The sequence below is a fragment of the Arachis stenosperma genome, chromosome 1 (assembly GCF_014773155.1).
Source record: "Arachis stenosperma cultivar V10309 chromosome 1, arast.V10309.gnm1.PFL2, whole genome shotgun sequence".
Classification (NCBI taxonomy): Eukaryota; Viridiplantae; Streptophyta; class Magnoliopsida; order Fabales; family Fabaceae; genus Arachis; species Arachis stenosperma.
Window position 1 is genome coordinate 114,532,698 of NC_080377.1, and position 24,153 is coordinate 114,556,850.

Genomic DNA, 24,153 nt, shown 5'->3' on the forward strand with positions numbered 1-24,153 from the left:
TTTTATTTTATTTGTTTGTTCATTGTTGCATTTGCATGTTTGTTTGATTTTTGTGCATATTTGGTGCACGAAATTGCAATCACACTCTTGCACTCCCGCACAACTAACCAGCAAGTGCACTGGGTCGTCCAAGTAATACCTTACGTGAGTAAGGGTCGATCCCACGGAGATTGTCGGCTTGAAGCAAGCTATGGTTATCTTGTAAATCTTAGTCAGGATATCAATAATTATCAGGGTTGATTGTGAAAAGTAAAAGAACATGAAATAAGTACTTGTTTTGCAGTAATGGGAACAGGTTGAGGTTTTGGAGATGCTCTGTCTTCTGAACCTCTGCTTTCCTACTGTCTTCTTCTTCAAACACGCAAGGCTCCTTCCATGGCAAGCTGTATGCAAGGGTTTCACCGTTGTCAGTGGCTACCTCCCATCCTCTCAGTGGAAATGTTCAACGCACCCTGTCACGGCACGGCTATCCATCTGTCGGTTCTCAATCAGGCCGGAATAGAATCCAATGATTCTTTTGCGTCTGTCACTAACGCCCGCCCTCAGGAGTTTGAAGCTCGTCACAGTCATTCAATCATTGAATCCTACTCAGAATACCACAGACAAGGTTTAGACCTTCCGGATTCTCTTGAATGCCGCCATCAGTTCTAGCTTATACCACGAAGATTCTGATTAAGGAATCCAAGAGATATCTACTCAATCTAAAGTAGAACGGAGGTGGTTGTCAGGCACGCGTTCATAGTTGAGAATATGATGAGTGTCACGGGTCATCACATTCATCCGGGTTAAGAACAAGTGATATCTTAGAACGGAAGCAAGCATGATTGAATAAGAAACAGTAGTAATTGCATTAATCCATCAAGACATAGCAGAGCTCCTCACCCCCAACCATGGGGTTTAGAGACTCATGCCGTGGAAGGTACACAAAGACACGTGTAAAGTGTCATGAGGTCCAGATACAATGTCAAAAGATCCTATTAATAGTGAACTAGTAACCTAGGGTTTACAGAAATGAGTAAATGACAGAAAAATCCACTTCAGGGCCCACTTGGTGTGTGCTTGGGCTGAGTATTGAAGCATTTTTGTGTAGAGGCTCTTTCTGGAGTTAAACGCCAGCTTTTATGCCAGTTTGGGCATTTAACTCCAATTTCTATGCCAGTTCCAGCGTTAAACGCTGGAAATTCTGAAGCTGATTTGCAACGCCGGTTTGGGCCATCAAATCTCAGGCAAAGTATGGACTATTATACATTGCTGGAAAGCCCAGGATGTCTACTTTCCAACGCAGTTGAGAGCGCGCCAATTGGGCTTCTGTAGCTCCAGAAAATTTACTTCGAATGCAGAGAGGTCAGAGTCCAACAGCATCTGCAGTCCTTTTCAGCCTCTAAATCAGATTTTTGCTCAGATCCCTCAATTTCAGCCAGAAAATACCTGAAATCACAGAAAAACACACAAACTCATAGTAAAGTCCAGAAAAGTGAATTTTAACTAAAAACTAATAAAAATATACTAAAAACTAACTAAATCATACTAAAAACATACTAAAAACAATGCCAAAAAGCGTATAAATTATCCGCTCATCATAACACCAAACTTAAATTGTTGCTTGTCCCCAAGCAACTGAAAATCAAAATAGAATAAAAAGAAGAGAATATACTATAGACTCCAAAATATCAAAGAAACATAGTTCCAATTAGATGAGCGGGACTAGTAGCTTTTTGCTTCCGAACAGTTTTGGCACCTCGCTTTATCCTTTGAGGTTCAGAATGATTGGCATCCATAGGAACTCAGAATTCAGATAGTGTTATTGATTCTCCTAGTTAGGTATGATGATTCTTGAACACAGCTACTTTATGAGTCTTGGCCGTGGCCCAAAGCACTCTGTCTTCCAGTATTACCACCGGATACATACATGCCACAGACACATAATTGGGTGAACCTTTTCAGATTGTGACTCAGCTTTGCTAGAGTCCCCAATTAGAGGTGTCCAGGGTTCTTAATAAGCACACTCTTTTTACCTTGGATCATGACTTTAACCGCTCAGTCTCAAGTTTTCACTTGACACCTTCACGCCACAAGCACATGGTTAGGGACAGCTTGGTTTAGCCGCTTAGGCCAGGATGTTATTCCTGTAGGCCCTCCTATCCACTGATGCTCAAAGCCTTGGATCCTTTTTATTACCCTTGCCTTTTGGTTTAAAGGGCTATTGGCTTCTTCTGCTTGCTCTTTCTTTTTCTCTTTTCTATTTCTCTTTTTTTTTCGTACTTCTTTTTCCTTTATTAGTTTTTTGAACACACTGCTTTTTCTTGCTTCAAGAATCATTTTTATGATTTTTTAGATCCTCAATAACAGTTCTCCTTTTCCATCATTCTTTCAAGAGCCAACAATTTTAACATTCTTAAAACAACAATTTCAAAAGACATATGCACTGTTCAAGCATTCATTCAGAAAACAAAAAGTATTGTCACCACATCAAACTAATTCAACTAGTTTCATAGATGAATTCGAAATCCTGTACTTCTTGTTCTTTTGTGATTAAAGCATTTTTTCATTTAAGAGAGGTGATGGATTCATAGGACGTTCATAGCTTTAAGGCATAGACACTAAGACACTAATGATCATAAGACACAAACATAGATAAACATAAGCATAGAAATTCGAAAAATAGAAAATAAAGAACAAGGAGATTAAAGAACGGGTCCACCTTAGTGATGGCGGCTTGTTCTTCCTCTTGAAGATCTTATGGAGTGCTTGAGCTCCTCAATGTCTCTTCCTTGCCTTTGTTGCTCCTCTCTCATGATTCTATGATCTTCTTTAATTTCATGGAGGAGGATGGAATGTTCTTGGTGCTCCACCCTTAGTTGTCCCATGTTGGAACTCAATTCTCCTAGGGAGGTGTTGATTTGCTCCCAATAGTTCTGTGGAGGAAAGTGCATCCCTTGAGATGAATCTCTCCATCTCCCATGGCTCTGAGGTGGAAGCTTTTGCCTTCCCTTTCCTCTTTCTAAAGGTTTCTCCCGCCTTAGGTGCCAAAAATGGTTATGGAGAAACAAAAAGCAACGCTTTTACCACACCAAACTTAGAAGGTTTGCTCGTCCTCGAGCAAAAGAAGAAAGAAGAGAGAGAGTGGTGGGGTAGGTGGGGATCCTGTGGGGCTCACAGATCCTGAGGTGTCAAGGATAATTCATCCCTGCACCAAGTGGCGAGCAAAAATGCTCCTACTGCCAATCCTGGCGTTAAACGCCAGGCTGGTGCCCATTTCTGGCGTTTAACGCCAGCTTGGTGCCCATTCCTGGCGTTTAACGCCAGTCTGGTGCCCCTTTCTGGCGTTAAACGCCCAGAATAGTGCCAGACTGGGCGTTAAACGCCCATTTGCTGTCTTTACTGGCGTTTAAACGCCAGCAAGGTTTTCCTCTAGGGTGAGCTGTTTTTCTTTCTATTTTTTTCATTCTGTTTCTGCTTTTTCAATTGATTTTGTGACTTTTCATGATCATCAACCTATAGAAAACATAAAATAACAAAGGAAAATAATAAATATAACATTGGGTTGCCTCCCAACAAGCGCTTCTTTAATGTCAGTAGCTTGATGATGGTGTTTCTGCGGAAAAACGAATTTCCAACACACAAATCCAACCGGCAAGTGTACCGGGTCGCATCAAGTAGTAATAACTCACTTAGAGTGAGGTCGATCCCACAGGGATTGATGGATCAAGCAACTTTAGTGGGTGATTAGTTTAGTCAAGCTAACATTGGTGAGTGAGAATTGTGGCAGCAGAATGTAAATAGCAGTGAACTTAAATTGCAGAATGTAAATAGGCAGGAAGCTTAAAGAACAAGCAATGTAAATTGCAGAAACTTAAATGACAAGAAATGTAAATTGCTTGAATCTTAAATGGGTCAGGGATGTGGGATTGAAAAAATTAAACCAGCAAAGGTAAATTGCATTAAACATAAAAGAGACAATTGAATTGTAGTGAAGTAAATCTCAAACAGAAGAGTAAATGCCTTGAAGAATTTAGAACAGAAAAGCAATGCTTAAGTTGCAGCAAATTAAAAGTGATTGAAGATCTCAGGAGTGGAGGAGACTAGATAACAAGTCTAGATCTCAAATCCTTCCTTGATCCAACAAGAACAATTGCAAAAGGAATAAAGGAAAGCAAATTGCAGAAATCGCAGAAGAAGAAGAAATGAGCAGAAAGTGGAATTCAATTATGCAGAAAATTAAAGAAGAGATCTCAAGGTGAGATTGAAACAGAAGTTCTTCAATTCTTCACCCAAGATCCAAAGCAAGAATGAAAACCAAGAGAGCTTTCTAATGGAGCCCCCCCCCCCTACAAAGATGGAAATGATGCCTTATATAGGCTTTACAAAATGAAAAATGAAAATGAAATTAAAACAAATTACAAAAAATGAAAATCCTAATTTAATTGATCCATGTGCCTTTGAGTGATGATGTGGGCTTAGCTTGCTTTGAATTTGAGGAGAAATGGGTTTGGTTGGCCTTGATTCAATTTGGTGAGGAATTGAATTTAAATGAAATTTTGGTTGAATTTTGGCCCATGTTGCTCCCAAGAGGCTGCCCTGCCCTTGTGGAGGGCAGAGCAGGGAAGCCTTGTGTAAGGATCCAACTAGCGTGCCAAGGCTTGGAAGCATCAAGATGCTGCCCTGCCCTTGGGGAGAGCAGGGCAGTGGTGGCATGGTGCGTGCCATGCTTCCCTGGGCCGTGCTTGCTTGCTGCTGGCCGAAGCTCCCTTGCTGCGCATCAATTGTGCGTGCTGGCCATGCCAAGGATGTGCGTGCCATGCACCAAAATGCTGCCCTGCCCTTGCGGAGGGCAGGGCAATGTTTCCTTTGGGGAGTGCCAAGTTCGAATCCCATGGAGTGCATTGCTTGGCTTTTTCTTCTTGGCACCTAATTCACGCCTAAGGCTTGGCTTCCTAGAGGTCTTGTGTTCGAAACTTGGTGGAGGAAGTTGTTGCAATTTTTCCTTGAATTTTCATGAAGAAAACACGACATTGCCCTCCAAGAGGGCATTCTGCTCTCCTTGAGGGCAGACTTCCTTGGGTTCCTTGTGTCTCCCTCTTCGAGCCTTGGTGGAAGCATTTTGGTTTATTTTCGCTTGTTTTTGGCCCTTAAAGATGCCTCTCGTTCCTGCCTCAATTTTTCGTCAAATATGGATTGCTATATATCGTTGGAAAGCTCTGAATGTCAGCTTTCCAATGCAACTGGAAGCACATCAATTGGACGTCTGTAGCTCAAGTTATAGCCCTTTGAAGGAGGCATGGTCATGCTGTGAGCGCCCAGATTTTACCTTAGCGAAATTCTTGCTTCCAATCCTCAATGTGCATCACGATTCTGCCCTGCCCTTGGCAAGGGCAGGGCAGTGTGCGTGCTGGCTGCTTCCTTCCTTGATTTGGTCATGGGCCACGCTTTTAAAAGCGTGGCCTAAGGCTCCAAAGTGTACCCCAACTTCAAAGTGAACCCCAAAGCTCTTTTTTTCTCCTTTTTTTGTGCTTCTTTGCTTCTTTTTCTTCTTATTTCCTACAAGATTTATAAAATTAAAATATCAAGAAAATATATCATTTAAGTACAAAAAGCATTCAATATTTAAGCACAAATCATCAATTTCTTGTATGAAATAGCATAGAAAATGGGTATATGCTTTTTTGCTTTTGGATTCACAAAACTCAAGTTGGTAGTCATAATGTCACAACAACATGTTTCAAATCAAATTCAAGCTATGCTTAGTCATACCACACATGCCTAAAGAGAATATAAAGACAATCATGCAATTTAGAGTGCTGGAAATAAATTAGAAGAAAAGGAACTCTACAACCTTGTAGTTCATCTTCATTATTGTTGTCCTTTTTCCTCTATTCTTCCTCTTTCCCTTGCCAAACTCAAAATGCTTGCTCATCCTCAAGCAACAATTAGAACAATGGCTATGGGGCTAAGATAGATCATGAATGTCTTACATAATGAAATGTTAGCGTTACATGTGTTGCAAGCAAGCAAAAATGAAAAATAACAATCAAGGCACAAGAGACAGCGACATTTTGATTGCAAGCATAAGAAGGTGAGCACAATACATTGCATAAAAGATAAGTGGCACACCAAACTTAGTGTGACACTTTCACTTGGAATTACTGCAAGTATCTAGTAAAGATTGGAAGCAAATTTTTATTGCATAGCAACACCAAACTTAGAATGCAATCATATGTCAATTTTATTTAAAACAAAACTAAATGAAACTGTTGTATGTTAAAGACAATCACCAAGCCAATAATCTGTCATGAATAAAGCTCTCTTGGTAAAGTATTAACAAACACAGTAAATAAGCAAACTAAAATGAAAGCAAACAGAAAAATGACTAAAGAAAGTAGAATGAAAAAGTGTCAAATTAAAAGAAAAAATTAAAACTGCAGAGGCATTATGATTATGCAGACAAGTAGTGTTGCTTGAATGAATTGCATAGAAAAATAAGTGGCACACCAAACTTAGAATCTTGGTGTGTCACTTTCATTTTTGATTTGATGCAATCATCCAAAAAGATTGAAAACAATTTTGTTGCAAGGCAACACCAAACTTAGAATGTAACCATATGCCCATTTATTGAATTTAAACAAAGTAAAGAACAAAAACAAAGCAGAGAAGAAATTATACCTACGGTTGGGTTACCTCCCAACAAGTGCTCTTTTAGTGTCATTAGCTTGACATGTTGTTCTTCACTTTCTTCCTCTTCTTCCAATTAGTTAAGAGGAATGACTTCATGGAGGGAGAAGTTTCAGCTTTTGTCCCCTTTCTTGGTTTCCTCTCAGCAAGCTTTCTTTTGAAATTGGCTTGGTTGAGCTTGCTTGCTGACTTAGGGACAGCATTGGTGCTCTTGTTAGTTGCCTTCACTTCTTTGTTGTTAAGACATGGTTGCTGTGTGATTTTTGGAGTTTGATCTTCATCCAGAGCCTTTTGAATTGGTGGTTCCATGACCACTTCCTTCATGTGATTTTCTGCTTTACTTGAGTTTGACTTCTCTTGAGTGTCTTCCTCCCTTTCTCCTTCATGATTTTCCATTAATGCCTCTGGGAAGGAATCTTTATGTTTCATTGTCACCTCAAGTGGCTCTTGTAAATGTAAAAGTTCAGGATCAAATGCCTCCTCCTCCACCTCATTTTTCATTAAAATTTTGCTTGACACAGAGGCTTCCTCATCTTGCCTTTCCACTTTCTTCGTTGCACTCAACACTTGAGCTACGTGCACTTCCATGTTTGTGAAGAAGTTCTCTTTCCTTTTCCAGAATATCTGTGCCTCCCTCTCATATTTTTCAAACATGGTCTCAAGCTTTGAGAGGCTTTGGTTCAAGAAAGTTTGTGTGGGTGGTGAATTTTGATAGAGGCTTTCTGTTGAAGCATGGTCAAGTGATGATATCTTTGGATGAATATCATATGGAGCATTAGAATTTCCTTCCCAGCCACCAGTAGAATCCTGACTAGCATCATTTTGTGGTGGAAGAAAATATCCCATATGGTTTTCTTGCTCATCTTGTGGTTCTGAAGCAAATCTCCATGAATTGGAGTGCTCAGAATGTGTATTCTCTTGGTGATAGTCCCAGCCACCATTAGAGATTGGTGATGGTGGGTAATATCCCATAAAATTTGTTTGATCATAAGATGAGTTGAACTCCATTTGAATTTTGTAAAACACAACACCAAGGGAGATTGAAATTCATATCTCAAAGATGAATTTCTTAGTGAGGCAATAACTCAAACACCTTGGTTTCAACTTAGAACAGAGAACAAAAATAAAGAAAATGCTTGATCTAGACTTCTCACCCACTTAATCATTGTTGATCTAATCAATCCCCGGCAACGGCGCCAAAAACTTGATGGTGTTTTTGCGGAAAAACGAATTTCCAACACACAAATCCAACCGGCAAGTGTACCGGGTCGCATCAAGTAGTAATAACTCACTTAGAGTGAGGTCGATCCCACAGGGATTGATGGATCAAGCAACTTTAGTGGGTGATTAGTTTAGTCAAGCTAACATTGGTGAGTGAGAATTGTGGTAGCAGAATGTAAATAGCAGTGAACTTAAATTGCAGAATGTAAATAGGCAGGAAGCTTAAAGAACAAGCAATGTAAATTGCAGAAACTTAAATGACAAGAAATGTAAATTGCTTGAATCTTAAATGGGTCAGGGATGTGGGATTGCAAAAATTAAACCAGCAAAGGTAAATTGCATTAAACATAAAAGAGACAATTGAATTGTAGTGAAGTAAATCTCAAACAGAAGAGTAAATGCCTTGAAGAATTTAGAACAGAAAAGCAATGCTTAAGTTGCAGCAAATTAAAAGTGATTGAAGATCTCAGGAGTGGAGGAGACTAGATAACAAGTCTAGATCTCAAATCCTTCCTTGATCCAACAAGAACAATTGCAAAAGGAATAAAGGAAAGCAAATTGCAGAAATCGCAGAAGAAGAAGAAGTGAGCAGAAAGTGGAATTCAATTATGCAGAAAATTAAAGAAGAGATCTCAAGGTGAGATTGAAACAGAAGTTCTTCATTTCTTCACCCAAGATCCAAAGCAAGAATGAAAACTAAGAGAGCTTTCTAATGGAGCCCCCCCCTACAAAGATGGAAATGATGCCTTATATAGGCTTTACAAAATGAAAAATGAAAATGAAATTAAAACAAATTACAAAAAATGAAAATCCTAATTTAATTGATCCATGTGCCTTTGAGTGATGATGTGGGCTTAGCTTGCTTTGAATTTGAGGAGAAATGGGTTTGGTTGGCCTTGATTCAATTTGGTGAGGAATTGAATTTAAATGAAATTTTGGTTGAATTTTGGCCCATGTTGCTCCCAAGAGGCTGCCCTGCCCTTGTGGAGGGCAGAGCAGGGAAGCCTTGTGTAAGGATCCAACTAGCGTGCCAAGGCTTGGAAGCATCAGGATGCTGCCCTGCCCTTGGGGAGAGCAGGGCAATGGTGGCATGGTGCGTGCCATGCTTCCCTGGGCCGTGCTTGCTTGCTGCTGGCCGAAGCTCCCTTGCTGCGCATCAATTGTGCGTGCTGGCCATGCCAAGGATGTGCGTGCCATGCACCAAAATGCTGCCCTGCCCTTGCGGAGGGCAGGGCAATGTTTCCTTTGGGGAGTGCCAAGTTCGAATCCCATGGAGTGCATTGCTTGGCTTTTTCTTCTTGGCACCTAATTCACGCCTAAGGCTTGGCTTCCTAGAGGTCTTGTGTTCGAAACTTGGTGGAGGAAGTTGTTGCAATTTTTCCTTGAATTTTCATGAAGAAAACACGACATTGCCCTCCAAGAGGGCATTCTGCTCTCCTTGAGGGCAGACTTCCTTGGGTTCCTTGTGTCTCCCTCTTCGAGCCTTGGTGGAAGCATTTTGGTTTATTTTCGCTTGTTTTTTGCCCTTAAGGATGCCTCTCGTTCCTGCCTCAATTGTTCGTCAAATATGGATTGCTATATATCGTTGGAAAGCTCTGAATGTCAGCTTTCCAGCGCAACTGGAAGCACATCAATTGGACGTCTGTAGCTCAAGTTATAGCCCTTTGAAGGAGGCATGGTCATGCTGTGAGCGCCCAGATTTTACCTTAGCGAAATTCTTGCTTCCAATCCTCAATGTGCATCACGATTCTGCCCTGCCCTTGGCAAGGGCAGGGCAGTGTGCGTGCTGGCTGCTTCCTTCCTTGATTTGGTCATGGGCCACGCTTTTAAAAGCGTGGCCTAAGGCTCCAAAGTGTACCCCAACTTCAAAGTGTACCCCAAAGCTCTTTTTTTCTCCTTTTTTTGTGCTTCTTTGCTTCTTTTTCTTCTTATTTCCTACAAGATTTATAAAATTAAAATATCAAGAAAATATATCATTTAAGTACAAAAAGCATTCAATATTTAAGCACAAATCATCAATTTCTTGTATGAAAAAGCATAGAAAATGGGTATATGATGACATGTCATCACTTGACAGTGGGCTCTCATGGAGCCTCACAGATGTTCAGAGCAATGTTGGAACCTATCCAACACCAAACTTAGAGTTTGGTTGTGACCTCCCAACACCAAACTTAGAGTTTGACTGTGGAGGATCTATTTGACTCTGTTTTGAGAGAAGCTCTTCAAGCTTCCACTCCATGGTTACAGAAGGAGAACCTTGAGTCTTATAGTTTGCATTGTCTGTAAGCCATGGAGCTTCCTGAATAGCAAATAATTGCTCATCCAGAAAGGCTTCAGAGATCTCAGTAGAAGGGAGAGATGCTCCTGCTACTGGTTCTATCCGGGATAGGTGATCAGCTACTTGATTCTCTGTCCCTTTTCTGTCTCTTATTTCTATATCAAACTCCTGTAGAAGCAACACCCATCTTATGAGCCTGGGTTTTGAATCCTGCTTTGTGAGTAGATATTTAAGAGCAGCATGGTCAGTGTACACAATCACTTTTGATCCTACTAAATAAGATCTGAACTTGTCAAGGGCATAAACCACTGCAAGTAACTCCTTTTCTGTGGTTGTGTAGTTCTTCTGTGCATCATTTAGAATACGGCTGCCGTAATAAATGACGTGCAGAAGCTTACCATGCCTTTGTCCCAAAACTGCACCAATGGCATGGTCACTGGCATCACACATTAGTTCAAATGGTAATGTCCAGTTTGGTGCAGAGATGACTGGTGCTGTGACCAGCTTAGCTTTCAGAGTCTCAAACGCTTGCAGACACTCATTATCAAAGATAAATGGAGTGTCAGCAGCTAGCAGATTACTCAGAGGTTTGGCAATTTTTGAAAAATCCTTTATAAACCTTCTGTAGAATCCTGCATGCCCCAGAAAGCTTCTGATTGCCTTAACATTGGCAGGTGGTGGTAATTTTTCAATTACCTCCACCTTAGCTTGATCCACCTCTATTCCTTTGTTCGAAATTTTATGCCCAAGGACAATTCCTCCAGTCACCATGAAGTGACATTTTTCCCAGTTTAAAACTAGGTTGGTCTCTTGGCATCTTTTCAGAACAAGTGCTAGATGGTTAAGGCAAGAGCTGAATGAGTCTCCAAATACTAAAAAGTCATCCATGAAGACTTCCAGAAATTTCTCTACCATATCTGAGAAGATAGAGAGCATGCACCTTTGAAAGGTTGCAGGTGCATTGCACAGACCAAAAGGCATCCTTTTGTAGGCAAATACTCCAGAAGGACATGTAAATGCTGTTTTCTCTCGGTCCTGAGGATCTACTGCAATTTGGTTGTAACCTGAATAGCCATCCAAAAAGCAGTAATATTCATGACCTGCCAGTCTCTCTAGCATCTGGTCTATGAATGGTAAAGGAAAATGATCCTTCCTGGTGGCTGTGTTGAGCCTTCTGTAGTCAATACACATACGCCACCCTGTAACTGTTCTTGTAGGAACCAGTTCATTTTTTTCATTATGAACCACTGTTATGCCTCCCTTCTTGGGGACAACGTGGACAGGGCTCACCCAGGGGCTATCAGAAATAGGATAAATAATCCTAGCCTCTAGTAACTTAGTGACCTCTTTCTGCACCACCTCCTTCATGGCTGGATTTAGCCGCCTTTGTGGTTGAACCACTGGCTTAGCATCATCCTCCAATAGGATCTTGTGCATGCATCTTGCTGGGCTAATGCCCTTAAGATCACTTATGGACCACCCAAGAGCTGTCTTGTGTGTCCTTAGCACTTGAATTAGTGCTTCCTCTTCCTGTGGATTTAAAGCAGAGCTTATGATCACTGGAAAAGTGTCACCTTCTCCCAGAAATGCATATTTCAGGGATGGTGGTAGTGGCTTGAGCTCCGGTTTAGGAGGCTTATCTTCTTCTTGAGGAATTTTCAGAATTTCTTTTATTTCCTTTAGTTCCTCCAGATCAGGCTGAACATCTTTAAAGATGTCCTCTAGCTCTGATTCAAGACTTTCAGTCATATTGACCTCCTCCACCAAAGAGTCAATAATATCAGTGCTCATGCAGTCATTTGATGTGTCTGGATGCTGCATAGCTTTGACAACATTCAACTTGAACTCATCCTCATTGACTCTCAGGGTTATTTCCCCTTTTTGTACATCAATGAGAGTTCGTCCAGTTGCTAGGAAAGGTCTTCCTAGAATGAGAGTTGCACTCTTGTGCTCCTCCATTTCCAGCACTATAAAGTCAGTTGGAAAGGCAAATGGCCCAACCTTGACAATCATGTCCTCAATTATGCCTGATGGATATTTAATGGAGCCATCAGCAAGTTGGAGGCATATCCGGGTTGGTTTGACTTCTTCAGTCAACCCAAGCTTTCTGATAGTGGATGCAGGTATTAGATTGATGCTTGCTCCAAGGTCACACAGGGCTGTCTTGGTGCAAGCACCTTCTAATGTGCATGGTATCATAAAGCTTCCTAGATCTTGAAGCTTTTCTGGTAAGCTTTTCAGAATGACTGCACTGCATTCTTCAGTGAGAAACACTTTTTCAGTTTCTCTCCAATCCTTCTTATGACTTAAGATCTCTTTCATGAACTTAGCATAAGAAGGTATTTGCTCAAGTGCCTCTGCAAACGGAATCTTGATTTCAAGAGTCCTTAGATAGTCTGCAAAGCGAGCAAATTGCTTATCCTGTTCTGCTTGGCGGAGTTTCTGAGGATAAGGCATCCTGGCTTTATATTCTTCAACCTTAGTTGCTGCAGGTTTATTCCTTACAGAGGTGGTTGGAGAAGCCTTTTTAGAGGGGTTACTATCAGCACTCTCAGGTGTCTGGTTCCCCTTTTGCGTTTGAACGCAAGGATTGGGTGGAAAATGGGCGTTTAACGCCAACTTTTCCCCTTTTTCTGGCGTTTGAACGCCAGAATTGGGCAGGGAATGGGCGTTTAACGCCAGCTTTTCCCCCTTTTCTGGCATTTGAATGCCAATAGTATTCCTCTCTGGGCTCTTACTGTCCTCAGAGGGATTTTGGATAGTGGTTTGGCTATCCTCTGTCAATTGTTCCTTCATTGACTTTTTGCTACTTTGAGCAGTGTTATTCAATGTCTTCCCACTCCTCAGTTGAACTGCTTGGCATTCTTCTATTATCTGTTTAGATAGCTGCTGTTTTGCCTGATTCAACTGTGATTCTATGTTCCTATTAGCAATTTTAGTTTCTTGGAGCATCTCTTTAAATTCTGCTAACTGTTTTGTCATTAGGTGTAATTGCTGATTATGCTCAATCATCTGTTCTTGAGGATTAGGATCAGTGGCTACTGCCATAACTTCTTCTTTTGTAGAGAACTCATTGCTAGAGTACAAATGTTAATTTCTAGCAACAGTATCTATAAGCTCTTGAGCCTCTTCAATCGTCTTCCTCATATGTATAGATCCACCAGATGAGTGGTCTAGAGACATCTGAGCTTTTTCTGTAAGCCCATAGTAGAAGATGTCTAACTGTACCCACTCTGAAAACATTTCAGAGGGGCATTTTCTTAGCATACCTCTATACCTCTCCTAGGCATTATAAAGGGATTCATTATCCTCTTGTTTAAAGCCTTGGATGTCCAGCCTTAGCTGTGTCATCCTTTTTGGAGGGTAAAAGTGATTCAGGAATTTGTCTGATAACTGTTTCCATGTCTTTATGCTTGCTGTAGGTTGGTTATTCAACCACCTCTTAGCTTGATCTTTTACAGCAAATGGAAACAGTAATAGTCTATAGACATCCTGATCTACCTCTTTATCACGTACTGTGTCAGCAATTTGTAAGAATTGTGCCAGAAACTCAGTAGGTTCTTCCTGTGGAAGACCGGAATACTGGCAATTTTGCTGCACTATGATAATGAGTTGAGGATTTAGCTCAAAACTGCTTGCTTTAATGGGAGGTATACAGATGCTACTCCCATATGCAGCTGTAATGGGGTTAGCATATGACCCCAGAGTCCTTCTGGACTGCTCAATTCCACTTAGGTCCATGATGGAGAAAGGGAATTGATGTAGATTGCAAGTAGATTATTTATTTATTTATTTTTTTTTTTAAAGTGACCGAAAAAATATAAAATAAAATAAATAGAAAATAAAATAAAATTTCGAAAATTAACAAAAAAAATAAAATCAAAGCAAATTGAAAACTGAATCAATTAGTTAATTAAAAAGATTTTGAAATCAGCAATTGAAAAGATATGATTGAAAATTATTTTGAAAAAGATTTGATTTTTTTTTTAATGAGGAAAGAGAAAAACAACAAAATGACACCAAACTTAAAATTTTTAGAAAACCAAACACAAATTTTCGAAAATTTTAAAGGAAAAACACAAGGAAGACACCAAACTTGGAATTTTTAAAGAACAAGAAAGGACTAAAAACATGCAAATTCGAAAAATTAAAAGAGAACAAAGGCATGCAATTGACACCAAACTTAGAATATGAAACTAGACTCAAATAAAAGACTCTAAACCAACAAAAACAATACAGTCCTAATCTAAGCAACAAGATAAGCCGTCAGTTGTCCAAACTCGAACAATCCCCGGCAACGGCGCCAAAAACTTGGTGCACGAAATTGCAATCACACTCTTGCACTCCCGCACAACTAACCAGCAAGTGCAATGGGTCGTCCAAGTAATACCTTACGTGAGTAAGGGTCGATCCCACGGAGATTGTCGGCTTGAAGCAAGCTATGGTTATCTTGTAAATCTTAGTCAGGATATCAATAATTATCAGGGTTGATTGTGAAAAGTAAAAGAACATGAAATAAGTACTTGTTTTGCAGTAATGGGAACAGGTTGAGGTTTTGGAGATGCTCTGTCTTCTGAACCTCTGCTTTCCTACTGTCTTCTTCTTCAAACACGCAAGGCTCCTTCCATGGCAAGCTGTATGCAAGGGTTTCACCGTTGTCAGTGGCTACCTCCCATCCTCTCAGTGGAAATGTTCAACGCACCCTGTCACGGCACGGCTATCCATCTGTCGGTTCTCAATCAGGCCGGAATAGAATCCAATGATTCTTTTGCGTCTGTCACTAACGCCCCACCCTCAGGAGTTTGAAGCTCGTCACAGTCATTCAATCATTGAATCCTACTCAGAATACCACAGACAAGGTTTAGACCTTCCGGATTCTCTTGAATGCCGCCATCAGTTCTAGCTTATACCACGAAGATTCTGATTAAGGAATCCAAGAGATATCTACTCAATCTAAAGTAGAACGGAGGTGGTTGTCAGGCACGCGTTCATAGTTGAGAATATGATGAGTGTCACGGGTCATCACATTCATCCGGGTTAAGAACAAGTGATATCTTAGAACGGAAGCAAGCATGATTGAATAAGAAACAGTAGTAATTGCATTAATCCATCAAGACACAGCAGAGCTCCTCACCCCCAACCATGGAGTTTAGAGACTCATGCCGTGGAAGGTACACAAAGACACGTGTAAAGTGTCATGAGGTCCAGATACAATGTCAAAAGATCCTATTAATAGTGAACTAGTAACCTAGGGTTTACAGAAATGAGTAAATGACAGAAAAATCCACTTCAGGGCCCACTTGGTGTGTGCTTGGGTTGAGTATTGAAGCATTTTCGTGTAGAGGCTCTTTCTGGAGTTAAACGCCAGCTTTTATGCCAGTTTGGGCGTTTAACTCCAATTTCTATGCCAGTTCCAGCGTTAAACGCTGGAAATTCTGAAGCTGATTTGCAACGCCGGTTTGGGCCATCAAATCTCGGGCAAAGTATGGACTATTATACATTGCTGGAAAGCCCAGGATGTCTACTTTCCAACGCAGTTGAGAGCGCGCCAATTGGGCTTCTGTAGCTCCAGAAAATCCACTTCGAGTGCAGGGAGGTCAGAGTCCAACAGCATCTGCAGTCCTTTTCAGCCTCTAAATCAGATTTTTGCTCAGATCCCTCAATTTCAGCCAGAAAATACCTGAAATCATAGAAAAACACACAAACTCATAGTAAAGTCCAGAAAAGTGAATTTTAACTAAAAACTAATAAAAATATACTAAAAACTAACTAAATCATACTAAAAACATACTAAAAACAATGCCAAAAAGCGTATAAATTATCCGCTCATCAATATTTTACCACTTGGTTAAAGTAATATTTTCTTTTTCAAGAAACCTTTTAGAAAATTTCACTAATTTGAATAAAATTTAATGTTACACTTGTTTGAAGAGATATTATACTGGAACATGGTTTAGAACTCGAACACACAAAACCTGTGAGATTTTTGAGCCTATTTGAATTGGTTGCATTTTATCATCCAAAAATTTTGTTTTAGTGTGTATTTTTCTCTCTAAAATTGTGATCTTTGTCTTGCTTAATTCTATATTTCCATAATTTGATGTATGCATGCACTTATATGATTGAGGCCTTTGTTTCACTTAGCTTACATACCCACATGGCCTTACCTTTCATTATCCTTTGCAAACCAATTTGAGCCTATTTTACCCCTTTGTTCTTTACTTTAGCACATCATTAACTCTAAGCGGAAAACAATAATGTCCTTAATTTGAATCCTTAGTTAGCTTAGACTAGTGAGAGTGCTCATAAATTAAGTGTGGGAAAAGTGGGTTTGGAAACAATTGGTTTGAGAATTGAGTATGTTAGAATTTTCTGAAAATGTGAAAGAATGTTGAGAATATGTTCATGCATTCAATACTTTAATCATATGTGGTGGACGAAATTGTGATCACTATTCTGTTCAAGTTGTTTGTCTTTGTATGGAATTATTATTATGGCACTGCAATGTCTAATTATTTTGAGATGAAGGCTTCTAAGGGGCAGCACCTGAGGTCACAACTCCGTTCAACTAACCAGCAAGTGTACTGGGTCGTCCAAGTAATAACCTTACGTGAGTAAGGGTCGAATCCACAGAGATTGTTGGTATGAAGCAAGCTATGGTCACCTTGCATATCTCAGTTAGGCGGATTAAATATTGATTTATGGGTTTCGAAAATAAAAAGAAATAAATAATAAAAAGGATAGAAATACTTATGTAGATTCATTGGTAGGAATTTCAGATAAGCGGAATGGAGATGCTGTAGAGCTCTCGGACGCCTGCTCTCCTATTCCTTCTACTCAATCCTTCTTACTCCTTTCCATGGCAAGCTTTGTATAGGGTTTCACCATCAACTGTGGCTACTTTCAGTCCTCTCGGGGAAATATCCTATGCGGCTGTCACTCACACAGCTAACCAGTCTGGAGGCATCACCCATGGTTGATAGCTACATCCCATCCTCGCAGTTAAAGCTAATGCTCACGCACTCTGTCACAGTACGGCCAATCACCGGTTGGTTCCCCGCTTCCTACTGGAATAGAATCCCTCTTTTGCGTCTGTCACTGACGCCCAGCAGGTTGCAAGTTTGAAGCACGTCACAGTCAATCATTACCGGAATCCTACTCGGAATACCACAAACAAGGTGAGACTTTCCGGATTCCCAGGATCCTACTCGGAACACCACAGACAAGGTTGGACTTTCCGGATCCTCATAATTGCCGCCATCCATCTAGCTTATACCACGAAGATTCTGTTGGGGAATCTAAGAGATACACATTCAAGCTTGTGTTGCATGTAGAACGTAAGTGGTTGTCAATCACGAGCGTTCATGAGTGAGAACGTTAATGAGGGTTATTAACTCATCACATTCATCATGTTCTTGGGTACGAATGAATATCTTGGAATAAGAATAAAAGAGGAATTGAATAAAAGAAAATAGAACTTCATTAATCTTTGAGGTACAGCAGAGCTCCACACCCTTAATCTATGGTGTGCAGAAACTCCACTGTTGAAAATACATAAGCAAGAGGTCCAGGCATGGCCGAATGGCCAGCCCCCTAAACGTGATCACAGGATAGAAAATACAATCCAGGATGTCTAATACAATAGTAAGAGGTCCTATATATACTAGACTAGCTACTAGGGTTTACATGAGTAAGTATTTGATGCATAAATCCACTTCTGGGGCCCACTTGGTGTGTGTTTGGGCTGAGCTTGATCAATCCACGTGTAGAGGCATTTCTTGGCGTCAAACTTCAGGTTATGACGTGTTTTGGGCGTTTAACTCCGAATCATGACGTTTTTCTGGCGTTTTACTCCAGACAGCAGCATGAACTTGGCGTTTAACGCCAAGTTACGTCGTCATTCTTCGAATAAAGCATGGACTATTATATATTGCTGGAAAGCCCTGGATGTCGACTTTCCAACGCCGTTGAGAGCGCGCCATTTGGAGTTCTGTAGCTCCAGAAAATCCATTTCGAGTGCAGGGAGGTCAGAATCCAACAGCATCAGCAGTCCTTTTGTCAGCCTTTTTCAGAGTTTTGCTCAAATCCCTCAATTTCAGTCAGAATTTACCTGAAATCACAAAAAAAACACACAAACTCATAGCAAAGTCCAGAAATGTGAATTTAACATAAAAACTAATGAAAACATCCCTAAAAGTAGCTTGAACTTACTAAAAACTAAATAAAAACAATGCCAAAAAGCGTATAAATCATCCGCTCATCACAACACCAAACTTAAATTGTTGCTTGTCCCCAAGCAACTGAAAATCAAATAGGATAAAAAGAAGAGAATATACTATAAAATCCAAAATATCAATGAATATTAATTTAATTACATGAGCGGGACTTGTAGCTTTTTGCTTCTGAACAGCTTTGGCATCTCACTTTTTCCTTTGTAGTTTAGAGGTATTGGCGTCTCTGGGGGAATTTAGAATTTGGGATAGTGTTATTGACTTTCTTAGTTAAGCATGTTGATTCTTGAACACAGCTACTTATGAGTCTTGGCTGTGGCCCTAAGCATTTTGTCTCCCAGTATTACCACCGGATACACAAATGCCACAGACACATAACTGGATGAACCTTTTCAGATTGTGACTTAGCTTTGCTAGAGTCCCCAATTAGTGGTGTCCAGAGCTCTTAAGCACACTCTTTGCTTTGGATCACGACTTTAACCACTCAGTCTCAAGCTTTTCACTTGGACCTTCATGACACAAGCACATGGTTAGGGACAACTTGATTTAGCCGCATAGGCCTGGATTTTATTTCCTTGGGCCCTCCTATCCATTGATGCTCAAAGCCTTGGATCCTTGCTTTAGAATTTTCGCCTCTTCTCTTTTTTTTTTTTTTCACTGCTTTTTCTTGCTTCAAGAATCAATTTCATGATGTTTTTCAGATCATCAATAACATTTCTCTTTGTTCCTCATTCTTTCAAGAACCAACAATTTTAAACACTCATAAACAACAAGATCAAAAGACATATGCACTGTTCAATCATTCATTCAGAAAACAAAAATTATTGCCACCACATCAATATAATTAAACTAAATTCACTAATAATTTCGAAAATTATGTACTTCTTGTTCTTTTGAATTAAAACATTTTTCTTTTAAGAGAGGTGAAGGACTAATGGATTTTATTTCATAGCTTTAAGGCATGGTTTACATACTAATGATCATGAAGTAGAGACACAAAAACATAAATAAACATAGCATTAAAAACCGAAAACAGAAAGAAATAAAGAACAAGGAATGAATCCACCTTAGTGGCGTCTTCTTCTTGAAGGACCAATGATGTTCTTCAACTCTTCTATGTCCCTTCCTTGCCTTTGTTGCTCCTCCCTCATTGCTCTTTGATCTTCTCTTATTTTTTTGGAGAGTGAGGGCGTGTTCATGATGTTCCACCCTTAGTTGTTCCACATTATGGCTCAAATCTTCTAAGGAGGTGTTGAGTTGCTCCCAATAGTTGTTGGGAGGAAAGTGCATTCCTTGAGGCATTTGTTGATGATGCACTTCCTCATGTTCTTCTTGGAGGTCGTGAGGAGCTTCCCTTGTTTGCTCCATCTTTTTCTTGGTAATGGGCTTGTCTTCTTCAATGGAGACATCTCCTTCTATGATAACTCCAGCTGAGTAACATAGATGGCATATAAGGTGGGGGAAGGCTAGCCGTGCCATGTATGAAGGCTTGTCAGCTATTTTGTAGAGTTCATTGGAGATAACTTCATGAACTTCCACCTCTTCACCAATCATGATGCTATGAACCATGATGGCCCGATCCACAGTAACTTCAGATCGGTTGCTTGTAGGGATGATGGATCTTTGAATGAACTCCAACCATCCTCTAGCTACAGGCTTGAGGTCCAGTCTTCTTAGTTGGACTGGCTTGCCTTTGGAGTCTACTCTCCATTGGGCGCCTTCCACACATATGTCCCTAAGGACTTGGTCCAACCTTTGGTTAAAGTTGACCCTTCTTGTGTAGGGCCGTTCATCACCTTGCATCATAGGCAAATGAAACGCCAACCTCACATTTTCCGGACTGAAATCCAAGTATTTCCCCCTAGCCATTGTGAGATAATTCTTTGGGCTTAGGTTCATACTTTGGTCATGGTTCCTAGTGATCCATGCATTGGCATAGAACTCTTGAACCATCAATATTCCGATTTGTTGCATGGGGTTGGTTATGACTTCCCAACCTCTTCTTTGGATTTCATGTCGGATTTCCGGATACTCATTCTTTTTGAGCTTGAAAGGGACCTCAGGGATCACTTTCTTCTTTGCCACAACATCATAGAAGTGGTCTTGGTGGCTCTTGGAGATGAATCTCTCCTTCTCCCATGAGTCGGAAGTGGAAGCTTTTGCCTTCCCTTTTCCTTTTCTTAAGGAAACTCCGGTCTTGGGTGCCATTGATGGTGAATGAAAAAAATAAAAAGCTTAGGCTTTTTACCACACCAAACTTAAAATTTGCTCATCCTCGAGCAAGAAAAGAAAAGAAGAGTAGAAGAAGAAGAAGAAAATATGGTAGAGAGGGAGAAGAGAGGGTTCGGCTATGTGGGAGAATGTGGGGTTGTGTTGTGTGAAAATGTAAAAGAAAAGAAGGGTATTTATAGGGGGGAGGGTATAGGTTCGGCCATTTTGGGTGGGAAAGGGTGTTAAATTGAATTTGAATTTGATGGAGGTAGGTGGGGTGTATGGGGAAGAGGAGGTTGATGTGAATGGTGAATGGGGTAATTGGGAAGAGGAATTGAGGTGATTGATGAAGAAGATGTTGGGAATTGTGACATGGGGAATCACATCACAAAAACTAGGATTGGGAAGTAAGGTGGGAATATGTTATGTGGGGATCCTGTGGGGTCCACAGATCCTGAGGTGAAAACAAATACCATTCCTTCACCATATAGGCATGTAACATGCCTCCATACATCATTCTGGCGTTTAAACGCCCATTGATGCACGTTCTGGGCGTTAAACGCCCATGTGATGCTTGTTTCTGGCGTTGAACGCCAGTTTCAAGCTTGTTTCTGGCGTTCAGCGCCAGATTGTCCTCTGTGTGCGCATTCTGGCGTTAAACGCCAGGATGTAGCTTGTTTTGGGCGTTCAGCGCCAGAAAGATGCTCTGTTCTGGCGTTGAACGCCAGCCAGATGCATCTTCTGGGCGTTGAACGCCGGCCCGTGCGTCCTCCAGGGTGAAAATTTTTTTTCTTCTGTTTTTGACTCTGTTTTTAATTTTTTTGATTTTTTCGTGACTCCTCATGATCATGTACCTAATTCAACACAAAAATAACACTAAAACAAAATAAAATAAAATTAGATAAATAAAATTGGGTTGCCTCCCAACAAGCGCTTCTTTAATGTCAATAGCTTGACAGTGGCTCTCATGGAGCTAAAAGGTGATCAGGTCAATTTAGTGTGTAGTCCCAACACCAAACTTAGAGTTTGGATATGGGGTTTGAATACCAAACTTAGAGTTTGGTTGTGGCCTCACAACACCAAACTTAGAGTTTGACTGTGTGGGCTCTTCTTGACTCTGAACTGAGAGAAGCTCTTCATGCTTACTCTCTTTTGTCACAGAGGGATGGCCATGTGCCTGAAACACAAGGTAGTCCCCATTCAATTGAAGGACTAACTCACCTCTGTTGACATCTATCACAGCTCCTGCTGTGGCTAGGAAAGGTCTTCCTCGGATGATGCATTCATCATCTTCCTTCCTAGTGTCTAGGATTATAAAATCAGTGGGGACGTAAAGGCCTTCAACCTTTACTAGCACGTCCTCCACTACTCCATAAGCTTGTCTTATGGACTTATCTGCCAATTGTAATGAGAACAAGGCAGGTTGTACCTCAATGATTCCCAGCTTCTCCATTACAGAGAGTGGCATAAGATTTATCCCTGACCCAAGATCACATAGAGCTTTTTCAAAGCTCATGGTGCCAATGGTGCAAGGTATTAAGAACTTGCCAGGATCTTGTTTCTTTTGAGGTAGAGTTCTCTGAATCCAATTATCTAGTTCACTAATGAGCAAGGGAGGTTTACTTTCCCCAGTCTCATTACCAAACAGCTTGGCATTCAGCTTCATGATAGCTCCTAAGTATTGAGTAACTTGCTCTCCAGTCACATCTTCATTCTCTTCAGAGGATGAATATTCTTCAGAGCTCATGAATGGCAGAAGAAGATTTAAAGGAATCTCTATGGTCTCTAGATGAGCTTCAGATTCCTCAGGATCCTTAATAGGAGACTCCTTCTTGCTTGAGGGATGTCCCAGGAGGTCTTCCTCACTAGGATTTTCGTCCTCCTCCTCCTTAGTGCATTCGGCCACTTTGATTAAATCAATGGCCTTGCACTCTCCTTTTGGATTTTCTTCTGTATTACTTGGGAGAGTACTGGGAGGAGTGTCAATGACTTTCTTACTCAGCTGGCCCACTTGTGCCTCCAAATTTCTAATGGAGGATCTGGTTTCATTCATGAAACTGAAAGTGGCTTTTGACATATCAGAGACTATATTGGCTAAATTAGAAGTATTTTGTTCAGAGTTCTCTGTCTGTTGCTGAGAAGATGATGGATATGGCTTACTATTATTCAGCCTGTTGCGTCCACCATTGTTAAAACCTTGTTGAGGTTTTTGTTGATCCTTCCAGGAGAAATTAGGATGATTTCTCCATGATGAGTTATAGGTGTTTCCATAAGGTTCACCTAAGTAATTAACCTCTGCCATGGCAGGGTTCTCAGGATCATAAGCTTCTTCAGAAGCTGCCTCTCTAGTACTGTTGGATGCATGTTGCAATCCATTCAGATTTTGAGAGATCATGTTGACCTGTTGAGTCAACACCTTGTTCTGAGCCAGTATGGCATTCAGAGTATCAATTTCAAGAACTCCTTTTTTCTGAGGTAACCCATTATTCACGGAATTCCACTCAGAGGTGTACATAAACTGGTTGTTTGCAACCATGTCAATGAGTTCTTGTGCCTCTTCAGGCGTTTTCTTCAGGTGAATAGATCCACCTGCAGAATGGTCCAGTGACATTTTCGAAAATTCAGAGAGACCATAATAGAATATATCTAATATGGTCCATTCTGAAAACATGTCAGATGGACATCTTTTGGTCAGCTGCTTGTATCTTTCCCAAGCTTCATAGAAGGATTCACCATCTTTTTGTTTGAAGGTTTGAACATCCACTCTCAGCTTGCTCAGCTTTTGAGGAGGAAAGAATTTATCTAAGAATGTAGTGACAAGCTTATCCCATGAGTCCAGGCTATCTTTGGGTTGAGAATCCAACCACACTCTTGCTCTGTCTCTTACAGCAAAAGGGAAAAGCAAGAGTCTGTAGACTTCAGGATTAACTCCATTTGTCTTTACAGTGTCACAGATCTGCAAGAACTCAGTTAAAAACTGGTAAGGATCTTCAGATGGAAGTCCATAAAACTTGCAGTTTTGTTGCATTAAAGCAACTAGTTGAGGCTTAAGCTCAAAATTATTGGCTCCAATGGCAGGAATGGAGATGCTTCTTCCATCAAATTTGGATGTTGGCTTTGTGAAGTCTCCAAGCATTCTCCTTGCATTATTATTATTATTTTCTTCTGCCATCTTTTTCTCTTGTTCGAAAATTTCTGAAAGGTTGTTTCTCTTAAAGATGTTTTTGGATTGTTATAATTTAGCTTCTTTTAATTTTCTCTTCAGAGTCCTTTCAGGTTCTGGATCAATTTCAACAAGAGTGCCTTTATCCCTGTTCCTGCTCATATGAAAGAGAAGAAAACAAGAAAAGAAAAAGGAATCCTCTATGTCACAGTATAGGGATTCCCTTATGTTAGTAGAAAAAGAAAGGGGTAGAAGAAGAGGGGGAGACAAAGAATGTAATGTAATGGAAGAAACACAACTGTGAGGATGGCAGAGATGTGAGATGAGATGTTAGGATATGAATGAAGAGAGGTGAAGAGAAGTGTTAGTAATTAAATAAT

General features: G+C 40.5%; 1 non-coding gene across 1 annotated transcript; it reads left to right on the plus strand.

Annotated features, from left to right (window-relative positions):
• Nucleotides 1–23,279: 23,279 nt before the first annotated feature.
• LOC130950768 (small nucleolar RNA R71) lies at nucleotides 23,280–23,383 on the plus strand. Its single transcript, XR_009073723.1, has one exon. It is a non-coding gene; the product is annotated as a small nucleolar RNA R71 (small nucleolar RNA).
• Nucleotides 23,384–24,153: the final 770 nt, after the last annotated feature.